Source organism: Pongo abelii, chromosome 14 (assembly GCF_028885655.2).
Source record: "Pongo abelii isolate AG06213 chromosome 14, NHGRI_mPonAbe1-v2.0_pri, whole genome shotgun sequence".
Taxonomy (NCBI): domain Eukaryota; kingdom Metazoa; phylum Chordata; class Mammalia; order Primates; family Hominidae; genus Pongo; species Pongo abelii.
Window position 1 is genome coordinate 28,745,794 of NC_071999.2, and position 11,392 is coordinate 28,757,185.

The 11,392-nt window shown below is 42.2% G+C and overlaps 1 protein-coding gene across 2 annotated transcripts in view; it reads right to left on the reverse strand.

The window, feature by feature from the left end:
* Positions 1 to 5,832, reverse strand: part of CENPJ (centromere protein J) — a 52,394-nt gene extending 46,562 nt beyond the window's left edge. For both annotated transcript variants that reach the window (XM_054529473.2, XM_054529469.2), the window contains exons 1-2: positions 5,699 to 5,832; positions 213 to 259 (exon numbers count right to left, since the gene is read on the reverse strand). The gene's annotated coding sequence lies outside the window, so the exon portion shown is untranslated. The remainder of the gene's footprint in view (positions 1 to 212; positions 260 to 5,698) is intronic.
* Positions 5,833 to 11,392: the final 5,560 nt, after the last annotated feature.

Sequence of the window (11,392 nt, forward strand, 5' to 3'; positions counted from 1 at the left end):
GGATGACATCTTACTGGCAGCCCCAACGGAGCCAATACTTTTGAATTTATATGCCTCTGTCAAAAAGAATACACAGTCAACAGGCTTAATCATAGCACCTGAAAAGGTACAGATGTCCTCTCCTTGGAAATATCTTGGATATGTACTAACATCCCAGTCAGTAAGACCTCAGAAGGTTAAATCGAATACTAACAACAGGCTTGTTTACTTACATTGACCAGGAGCTGACTGTTGATCATTCACACATGTGACCCCTTCCCTGAAGAGGGAACAATAATGTTAATTACCTGCAGATTGTGTTTGCTCCAGGCTTTCAGCATTATGTCTGTACTGAATAAAAACAGGCAGCTCCAGCTGTTCAAGACAACTCACTCTTAAGCCACTAGTGCCCAACAGTCCCCTAGCTGCTCTTAAACACTGCATACTTGTGTCTGAATACTCCTTTCATCTGTTGCTCATCCAGAGTCTGCAGGACAGTCCCGGCAGATCCCCAAGCCCAGGTGATCCGGGCTAGAAAGGGGAACTCCAGCAGGTTGGGGAGATGCATGTGTCTGGCCTCTAGGCAAACCCAAGAAAACCCACAACCTCCTTCACCTGCAGGAAGAGTGAAGGAGTTCTTCACTAAGGCCTGAAACAGATTTCTAGAATTACTTCAGTAAAGAAGTTTCTTATTTTTGAGACGGAGTTTCGCTCCTGTTGCCCAGGCTGGAGTCCAGTGGCGTGATCTTGGCTCACTGCAGCTTCCACCTCCCGAGTTCAAGTGATTCTCCTGCCTCAGCCTCCTGAGTAGCTGGGACTACAGGCACACACCACCATGCCTGGCTAATTTTGTATTTTTAGTAGAGACAGGGTTTCTCCATGTTGGTCAGGCTGGTCTCGAATTCCTGACCTCAGGTGATCCGCCCACCTTGGCCTCCCAAAGTGCTGGGATTACAGGTGTAAGCCACCACACCTGGCCAGTAAAGAAGATTCTAACAACAATGTTGGGTGCAAAGAGACTTTTTTTTAATCTTGGCATTTTGATATAGGTAAATCTATTGCTGGTGTATTGGACTTACAACAAAAGATCCTGGAAACCTAATGGGTCTGTACAACAAAGGGATTATCACATCCACTACATTCTGGAACGCCTGACCAATGATGTTGAATAGACTGTAAAGGATTTCTAGCTTGAATCTTTGATGTGATAACTGCAGAGCAATACCATAATAGTTTTCATACCTGTATTTTTGCTTTCTTTAAAAATAGCAACAATTACATAGTAGTTTGATGGTTTTTCAAGCATTCTGTGGGTTTTTATTACACATTTTTTTTTAGATGGGGTGACTCTATCACCCAGGCTGGAGGGCAGTGGCATAATCACAACTCACTGTAGCCTCAACCTCTAGGGCTCAAGTGTTCCTCCTGCCTCAGCCTCCCAGGAAGCTGGGACCACAGGCATGCGCCACCACATCCAGCTAATTTTTGTTTTTTGTAGAGATGGGGTTTTGCCATGTTGCCCAGGCTGTTCTTGAACTCCTGAGCTCAAGCAATCCACCTGCCTCAGCTTCCCAAAGTGTTGGGATTACAGGAATGAGTTACTGTGCCTGTCGTCTCCATCATTTCTACAGGATAGTTTTGACAGATACAGAATTCATGGTTGCCAGTTTGTTTGTTTTCTTTCAGCACTTTATATCATTCCACTGCCTTCTGGCCTCCATGGTAATAAATTGGCTGTTAATCTTATGGAAGGTCCTTTGTATGTAGTGATAATTTCTCTCAAGCTGCTTTTAAGCTTCTCTGTCTTTGGCTTTCAACAGTTTGATTATTAATATAATGCTATTGTGAACTCTTTGAGTTTATCATACTTGAAGTTCATTGAGCTTATTAGAAGTGTTACATTATGTCTTTTATCAAATTGGGACTTTGGGGCCACTGTTTCTTCAGTCACTCTTCCTGTCCTTCTTACCCTCTTATTTCTCTCTGGGACTCCCATTATGCATATGCTGGTGCACTTGATGGTGTCCACAAATTTTTAGACTTTGTTCTTCATTCTTTTACTTTCTGCTCCTTAGACTTAATAATTTCAATTGTTTTCAAGTTTGCTCATTCCTTCTTTAACCTGCTCAAATCTGTTGAGCGTCACTTGTGGATTTTTTTTTTTTTTTTTTTTTTGAGACAAGGTGTTGCTCTGTTACCCAGGCTGGAGTGCAGGAGTGCAATCATAGCTCTCTGCAGCCATGAACTCCTGGGCTCAAGTGATCCTCCTGCCTTAGCCTCCTGAGTAGCTACAGCCACAGACATGCACCACCATGCCCAGTTAATTTTTTAATTTTTTTGTAAAGATGGGGTCTCGCTATGTTGCCAAGGCAAACTCTTAGCCTCAAGCAATCCTCCCGCCTTGGCCTCCCAAGATGGTAGGTTTACAGGCATGAGCCATCATGCTTCATCCTATTGTACTTTTTAACTATACACTTTTTTTGGTTCCTTTCAGTTCCATAATTTCTGTTTGGTTCCTTTTATAATTTCTATCTCTTTATTAATAATCTTTATTTTTTAAATAATTTCAACTTTTATTTTAGATTCAGAGGGTATATGTGCAGGTTTGTTACCTAGGTATAATTTGTGGTGCTGAGGTTTGGGGTATGACTGATCCCCTCACCCAGATACTGAGCATTGTACCAATAGTTTTTTCAACCCTTGCCCTTTTCCCTCCCTCCCTGTCTAGTAGTCCCCAGTGTCTGTTGTTGCCATCTTTATGTCCATGAGTACCCAGTGTTTAGCTCCCATTTACAAATCTGAACATGCAGTATTTGGTTTTTCTGTTCCTTTATTAATTCGCTTAGGACAACGGCCTCCAGTTGCATCCATGTTGCTGCAAAGGACATGATTTCATTCTTTTTATGGCTTCATAGTATCCCGTGGTGCATATGTACCATATTTTCTTTATCCAATCCATTGTTGATGGGCACCTGAGTTGATTCCGTGTCTTTGCTATTGTGAAGCGTGCTGTGATGAACATACTAGTGCATGTGTCTTTTTGGTAGAATGAGTTCTCTTGTTTTGGATGTGTACCCAGTAATGGGATAGCTGGGTCAAATGGCAGTTCTGTTTTCAGCTCTTTAAGAAATCTCCAAACTGCTTTCCACAGTGGTTGAGCTAATTTACATTCCCACCAACAGTGTATAAGCGTTTCCTTTTCTCTGCACCCTTGCCGGCATATGTTGTTCCTTGACTTTTTAATAATAACTGTTCTGATGGTATCTCATTGTAGTTTTGATTTGCACTTCTCTGATAATTAGTGATATTGAGCTTTTTTCATGTTTGTTGACCATTTGTATATTCTTTTGCATATTCTCTGTTTTTGAGACCTTGTTCTTCTGGTTGTTTCTTTCCGTTCTTTTTCTATGTTTCTTTTCACTTTTTGTTCATATTTAAGACAGGTCATTTAAAGTATTTGTCTAATAATTCCTATATCTGCGCTTCCTCGGCTCAGGGACAGTTTCTGTTCATTTATGTTTTCCTTTGATTTGGCCATTTTTTCATGTTTCTTTCTTTTTTTTTTTTTTTTTGCATGCCTCATAATTTTTTGTTGAAGATTGGACATTTTGAGCATTATAATGTGGTAACTCTGGAAACCAGAGTCTCTCTCCTCCCCCAAAGTCTCTTGTTGTTTCTTAGACAACCCTATAGAGTAGGTTGTAATGATGAAACTTGGTAAATTACCGTGTCCCCAATCCCCTTGGTAATAAATTGTGGAGTCAGGATTCAAAGCCATACCCTTTCCACTGTATTCTCTATTCTATCCTTTCTATTCTCATTTATTCAGTATCCTAAAAATCTGAATCTTCCCCATTGCTTTATTCCCATTTCAGTGAATCTCAGATCTGTATCTCCAGCCTCCGCCTCTCTTGAATGGCAGATAAATATATTTCCAACTAGTTACAAACACTATCACGAATTTCAAACTCAGGAAGGCTTAAATTTATTATCTCACTCTCCTGTTTCCCCGAACTTTCCCGAAATTTTCTTCTTTCCTGCCCTTGTGAATCCCTTCCATTTCTCAGTTAAAGGACAGCACCATCCACCCACCTCTCTCAAAGCCGAGCTTTGGATTTATCCTCATTGACCAAATCCCTCCTGAAATATGAAACTGAAACAAAGCCCTGAACCCCCTCAGGCTGAAAAGACAAACCCCGCCTGAGGCCGGATCCCGCTCCCCACCTGGAGGGACCCAATTCTAGACGCCTTCTGGCGACAGTCCCTGTGAGGGACGCTGCGTTCTCCGGGTGCAGTTATCGCCAAACTGATAAAGCACGCAGAACCGCGATCCTCAAACTAACACCGAACCCGGAACCGCGATCCCCAAACTGACAAGGGACCCGGAACGGCGACCCCCAAACTGACACGGGACTCGGGAACCGCTATCTCCAAAGGGCAGCTTTCTTTGAGGGAGCCTGTTAGACGTGACTCCTTGCTTCTAAAAATTGACAAATACCAGTCTGGGCAACATGACAAAAACCCATCTCTAGTAAAAATAGAAAAAAAATTAGCCAGGCATGGTGGTGGGTGCCTGCAATCCCAGCTACGCTGGAGGCTGAGGCAGGAGAATCACTTGAACCGGGAGGCGGAGGTTGCAAGGAGCCGAGATCGCACCACTGTACTCCAGCCTGGGTGTCAGAGTGAGACTCCGTCTCCCTCCCAAAAACACCCAAATGCAGAATATATATGTGTATATACACATATACATATTCCATTTAAACATAGTTGTATATTTTTATTACCAATTGTTCGGTTTTTCTCCAGAATGTCTTAACAGAAACCCACATAATGAGTCTTTTTGAATGCATAGAATTATATATAAAAACCCATGGTTTCACTATCACATAATATTAATTTTTAATTTAGAAATAAATGCTTCTATGTTCTTGAGTCACACACTCAATCTGTAACTGAAATCTGTCATGTTTTTATTAAGATGTATATTATAAGCCTGTACGAAGGGATTTTGGGTGTTGTAATATCAGCCATAAAAGCTAGAAATGATTCTTAAACCAACACACATGTTGCAAGCTATGATATTCAATTTTTACGATGTGTTCAATTTACAACATGATTACAATGTTTCTTAAGGTAATGCCTAATTTTTCCACAGTTTGTATGTATAACAATTCTAAATTCACTGTCATATTTACTTAAGAGAGGGTCCTTAAAAACTTTTTTCCTACAGGATGATGATGGGAATCTTTGCAAATTGTATCTTCTGTTTGAAAGTGAAGTACTTACCTTGGCAGCAGAAGAAAAAGCTACAAACTGACATTAAGGAAAATGGCGGAAAATTTTCCTTTTCATTAAATTCTCAGGTATTTCCAAATGTCATAAACTACAGTATGATAAAACATCACGCATGCAGGGAACAGGGTCATGGTTAGAAGAGGAAGCAGAGATTAGCAGCAGGAGAGAGTGAGCTACTTGAAGCTTATCAGGAGAGACTGTGGCTTGGCCGGTTGGGAGGCTGGGCTCCAAGAGGCAGAGGTGGCCCAGCCCTGTCCTCTCCCTGTTCCCTGAACTGCAGGACAATCCCACGTGTCCTGTGAGGCAGGATATTACTAGAGCACAGCCAAATATGAAAATAGAATTTCAGACCAGCCATATCTATTTTTGAAGGAGAGAAGTCATAGTACACAGGATTTGCAAAAAGCGCACTGTCGTCACTCACCAGTGTGTCAATGCTGGGGTGATATACTGGTAAGCCAGGTTCCTGGGTGCAGAAAGAAAGACATGCAGTGCAGACTCATCTTCGCAATGTAGCTTTTCTGTTTGTTTTGTTCATTGAAAGGCTGCAGGAAGCTACATTCCATCTCTTGAATTGAACTTCTAGGCCTGGCAGTTCAGATAACAGGATTTCACAACTGGATGAAATCTTGGAAACAGTTAAGTCTAACCTCTTCTTCTTCTTCTTTTTTTTTTTTAGATGGAGTCTCACTCTGTTGCCCAGGCTGGAGTGCAGTGGTGCGATCTCGGCTCACTGCAACCTCCACCTCCCGAGTTCAAGCAATTCTCCTGCCTCAGCCTCCTGAGTAGCTGGGATTACAGGTGCCTGCCACCACGCCTGGCTAATTTTTGTACTTATAGTAGAGACGGGGTTTTTGCCATGTTGGCCAGGCTGGTCTTAAACTCCTGACCTCATGTCATCCGCCTGACTCGGCCTCCCAAAGTGCTGGGAATACAGGCATGAACCACCGCGCCTGGCCCCCTCCTCTTTTTTTAAACCACCTCATTGTAAGAAGTAAAAATAGAAATCCAAAGGCTCTAGGTTCCAGGCTGGCCTGCCCCTGTCATCTCCTGTTCCCTCTGTTGACGAATTGATGGGCTGACTCAGCCTGCCCCTCCCTGGACCTCAGCACTGGGACTTGGCCATAGTGAGCCTCATCTGTGAAGCGTGTTCAACTCCAGCTGAATACCAGAAATGCAATGTCCCTGTTTACTTCCAGTTCAGGTAGAATTGTATATACTTCCCTTATACAGCTTCCCACACTGAGCTGTCTCACCATCTCTGTGGACAGATGAGTAATTCGCACCCGCTCTCCCTTCTCAGTTTGTCTTCTGTGTAGAGAACTGCCAATGTGGTCTCTCCTTTTTAGAAACTCACATACTGTGAGTGCAACCTTGTGGAAGTCAATGTGCATAAACATGTGAAATGTGCATCCCAGCTACTGTAGATAATGAGGCAGCTCTATATGTAATGATGAAGAACAATCGCCAAGGTAAATTCAGTGGAAAAGCCGGCACGGAAGAGGCTGAGGAGCACGCTGCCATGTGTCTACGCATAGTGTAGCTCTAGCAGGATTCGCGAGGAGCAAGTGACAGCAGGTGCCTCTGCAGAGAGGAACTGGGGACAACAGTGGGGAAGAAGTTAACATGTCATTATTTCATTTTTTACATATTCTACAATGTGAATTTACTATTTATTAAAAACTAAATAAAATTGTAAGCTGGGCATGGTGGCTCATGCCTGTAAACCAGCACTTTGGGAGGCTGAGGTGGAAGACTCACTTGAGGCCAGGAGTTCAAGACCAGCCTGGTCAACATAGCAAGACCCCATATCTACAAAAAACCCCAAAATTTTAAAAAATTATGAATTAAAATAAATAATGAATAACTGTGGAACCTCCCTTTCCACTACTAAGAAGATAATTGAATAAGTGCACAAGGATGTGTACATGAGGATAGTCATCACAGCATTGGTTACAATAATGAAAATCTAGAAATAACCTCTAGGGTTAATCAATTATGGTACATTCATATCCATATCCTTTAAAAACAGTTGATTTTTAAAATGTTTATGTAACTAGAAACTGTTATTTATAGAAGTTTTAGAAATTTGAGAAAAATTATCACAAACTACCTTAAGACTTTTTAAGGATGAAAATTACAGATACAAATAACTTATTTAAATGTTGTTTTTCCTGATGAAGAATGGATTGACTTTTTTTCCTTAGTGCACACATGTAATTAAATATTTTTTATTTCCTGTTTATTGCATATTTGAAACTTTGTTCTATATTTTCTATTTCAGGATGTATGTAACATTGATGCAGGAGCACATTACCTGGGGGTGTAGGCACAAGATTTTCTTGCTAGTGGAAGGTGAACCAAAAAGTGTAGAGGCCACTGGACTAAAGGAGGCCAGCTCAGCCAGTGAAAATATTCAAAGCCGGTTTTGTTGTTTTCAGCAGTTAGTAACTATCAGTAGATGAATATTTACTAGGAAACATTGGCCTTTTAACCACTTTGGGCATGCTTCTTATTTAGTATGTTCATTCTATCATGACATTCAGTGAACATTTATTGAGTGCCTACTGTGCACCAGGGACTAGTAAGCATGTTAAATTTACAAGCTTTGTTAATTTCTACCACAAACCCATAGGGCCTCATGTTATTCTCATAATTGAGGAAACTGAGATTCCCAGTGTTGAATGAAAGCCACAGAGTATCACATGGCCAATATCATGGGATTGCAGAGTCAGGACTCAAACCCAGCTCTTCACCACCACGCTATACTGACGGCCCTTTCCCAGTTCACAGGGAAAAATCAGGAACAGGGAGAGAATTTTCAAAATATTAACTTTCCCCATAGAATTTTCTGAAGAACTTTGGTGTGTGTTGCCACTTGTTCACTAACAAGTTCCAGCAGATGACAGAACAAATGAGGAAGTAGCTAATTAATATTAATGAACAATCTCAGAATTTTTCTGAGTGTTGAATAGACTTGAATATTCAACAGTCTCAAATATTTGACACCATTTAGTGGGCACAGACTTGACTCGATATGCTTATTCTACCAAGTTGTTCGTGGTTTACGTGACACAACAGAATATATGCCAGTTTCATGGGGGACTGTCAGATATTCTGAAGGTACCTAATCAAGTCGGTACAGTGGGAAGGAGAGAGAAACAGAAGCCTCGTTTGTGAAATAGTACTTGAGTTTGTACGTGAAGAGTGGATAGGATTTAGACTGAGAAGCGTGGAAAGGGGACAACCATAAACAACTGTAGAGAGGCTGGAACCTGAACTGTCCTGTAGGCAGCAGGGATGCCTGGAGGCACGTGGAAGCCAGGAAGTGGGGGGCACAGGACACTTGACAATGCAGTGCATAAGCTCAAGGTCAGACGGGTAGAAGAACTTCCGTAAGATGTCAAGGAAAACTGCTTTTATTAATATCTTAATTTTTGGCAGAATCATTTTGTCTGATATAATGTGATGGGTTTAGTACCACATTACATTTCACGTTATTCTGAAATCTGAAACATTTATTTTTTTAATCTAGGAATATTCCCTGGGCTTTTGAGGCAATAAAGAAAGCAAGTGAATGGGTAAGAAGAACTGAAGGACAGTACCCATCTATCTGCCCACAGCTTGAACTGGGGAAAGACTGGGACTCTGCCACCAAGCAGTTGCTGGGACTCCAGCCTGTAAACACTGTGTCCCCTCTTCATAGAGTCCTTCATTACAGTCAAGGCTAAGTCAAATGAAACTGAATTTTAAACTTTTTGCATGCTTCTATGTAGAAAATAATCAAATGATAATAGATACTTATAATGAAACTTCATTAAGGCTTTATTCAGTGTAGCAATTACTGTCTTTAAAAATAAAGTGGAAGCAGAATTACTTTAATCAACTAACAAGCAATAATAAACAAAATATTTCAGTTTTCTGTGTCTCATTTTTTTGTTTTATTTTTTATAGTTTTTATTTTTTTGAGACGAAGTTTTGCTCTTGTTGCCCAGACTGGAGTGCAATGACGTGATCTCAGTTCACTGCAATCTCCGCCTCCTAGGTGCAAGCAATTATCCTGCCTCAGCCTCCCGAGTAGCTGGGATTATAGGCGCCTGCCACCATGCCCTGCTAATTTTTTTGTATTTTTAGTAGAGACAGGATTTTACCAGGTTGCCCAGGCTGTTCTTGAACTCCTGACCTCAGGTGATCCACCCGCCTCAGCCTCCCAAATTGCTGGGATTACAGGCATGAACCACTGCGCCTGGAATGTTGTTGTTGTTTTAGAGATGGTCTCAATCTGTCTCCCAGGCTGGAGTGTGGTGGTGCGATCATACCTCACTGCAGCCTCAAACTCCTGGGCTCAAGGGATAGTCCCGCCTCAGCCTCCCAATTAATTGAGACTACAGGCATGTGCCACCACACCCAGCTAATTTTGGGGTGTACTTTTTGTAGAGATGGGGTCTTGCTATGCTACCTAGGCTGGTCTTGAATTCCTGGCCTCAAGTGATCCTCTCACCTCAGCCTCTGAATGTGTTGGGATTACGGGTGTGAGCCTCTGCACCCAGCCAGCGTTTCAGAGCTTTATGGTGATGAGGGATGCTTGCTTCTGGATAGTCCTGGGAGCCTGTGTCCTTCTCACATTCAGGAGTCCAGTGGAAAGCTGGCTCAGCTGGACTGAGCAAGCTGAGAAGAAACATGGTCTTTTGTAGGGAATCTGTCAGGGTGGTGGGAGAAATTATAAAAATTAAGTTGTAGGAAATAGACACAAACCTTCTTGGAAGGCCAGGAGGTTTGCATAGCTTCAGTAAAAGATTTGGCTGAAGGCAGCTGAATTCTCTTAAAAGCTTAGGGCATAGATACATAGGAATGTAGAGGAGTTTATCTAAATAGCTTGTTTACTCATGTGGTCCTAAGACCTTTGATCATTTGCAGGTGCATGACTGCTCTCTACTCGGGAGGTCAGCAATGTTAATTACCCTCTAGTCATGTTTACTTGAGACCTTTGTCATTAAATCTGTACTGAATAAATGCCTGGAGCCCCAGCCTGTCAGGGCTGTGGCTGCTGACTCTTTACAGCACCCACCTTGGTGTCTGGGAGCTGTCGGTCCCCTAGCCTGCTCTTTCATGGGATACCTGTGTCTGAGTGCATTTCTTCATCCGTCATGTGGCCAGGATCTGCAGGTTGGACCCAGCAAGTTACTGACACAGTTTGAAAATTATACAGGATTGGTTGTGGAGCTGGATATTTTAGTCAACATTTATTAAGCCCATGCCTCAGCAGTAGTTGAATTTGTCTAAAGGGAGAGAAAGAAATTCTAGTTTTCCCAAACATCTAAGGCTCCAAACAAAACATACTGAATCAAGATTTCCAGAAGAAAGTCCTGGCAACTTGGATATTTAATAGGTGCTCCAGGTTATCAAGCACATTAGGACACAATGGCCCAGGTGCTGTATCTCAAAGTTTGAGTCTGTGGACTGGCATTGTTTGCCTCACTTGGGAACTCATCAAGAGAGGCAGAATCTCTGGTCCTGTTCGAGACTATTGAATCAGAAGCTGCATTTTATTTAGCAAGGCCCCCAGGTGACTCCTGTCCACATTTATAGTTGAAGGGCTAGTGGACTGTGGTGACAGGAACATATTTGGTGCTTGTGCAGGGCCTTGTTTTAAGAACCCATGATACTTGTGCACAGTGGAGCATCTCATCAGTCCAATTGTTGGGAGAAAAGCTGAGGCAAGACTTGCTAGTCTGACATAATATGAAAAGAGCCTTGAAACATGTCATAGGTCCAGAGTTTAAAACCTCTTGTGGCCTATGGAACACCAGGCTCTGTGCTTAAGGGTGGAAGGCTGCCCCCACTGCACTACAACCTAAGCCCAGGGCATAAAATCCTTCATGGCTTGGATGGAATCCAAGACTCAGGACATAAAATCCCTCATGGCCTCTGGAATGTGTCCAGACTTGCTGGCTCCTTGCTTTTTGCTCTCCCAGGATCATAAATTGATTTTATCTTGAGTTAGAAGGACATATTCAACATTATCTCGTGTAGCAGAACATGTTCCATATGCTTCAAAGAAAATGCTAAACCGACAGAGCTATAAATTAAACACTTGATGCGACCGCTTCCTTTCGAC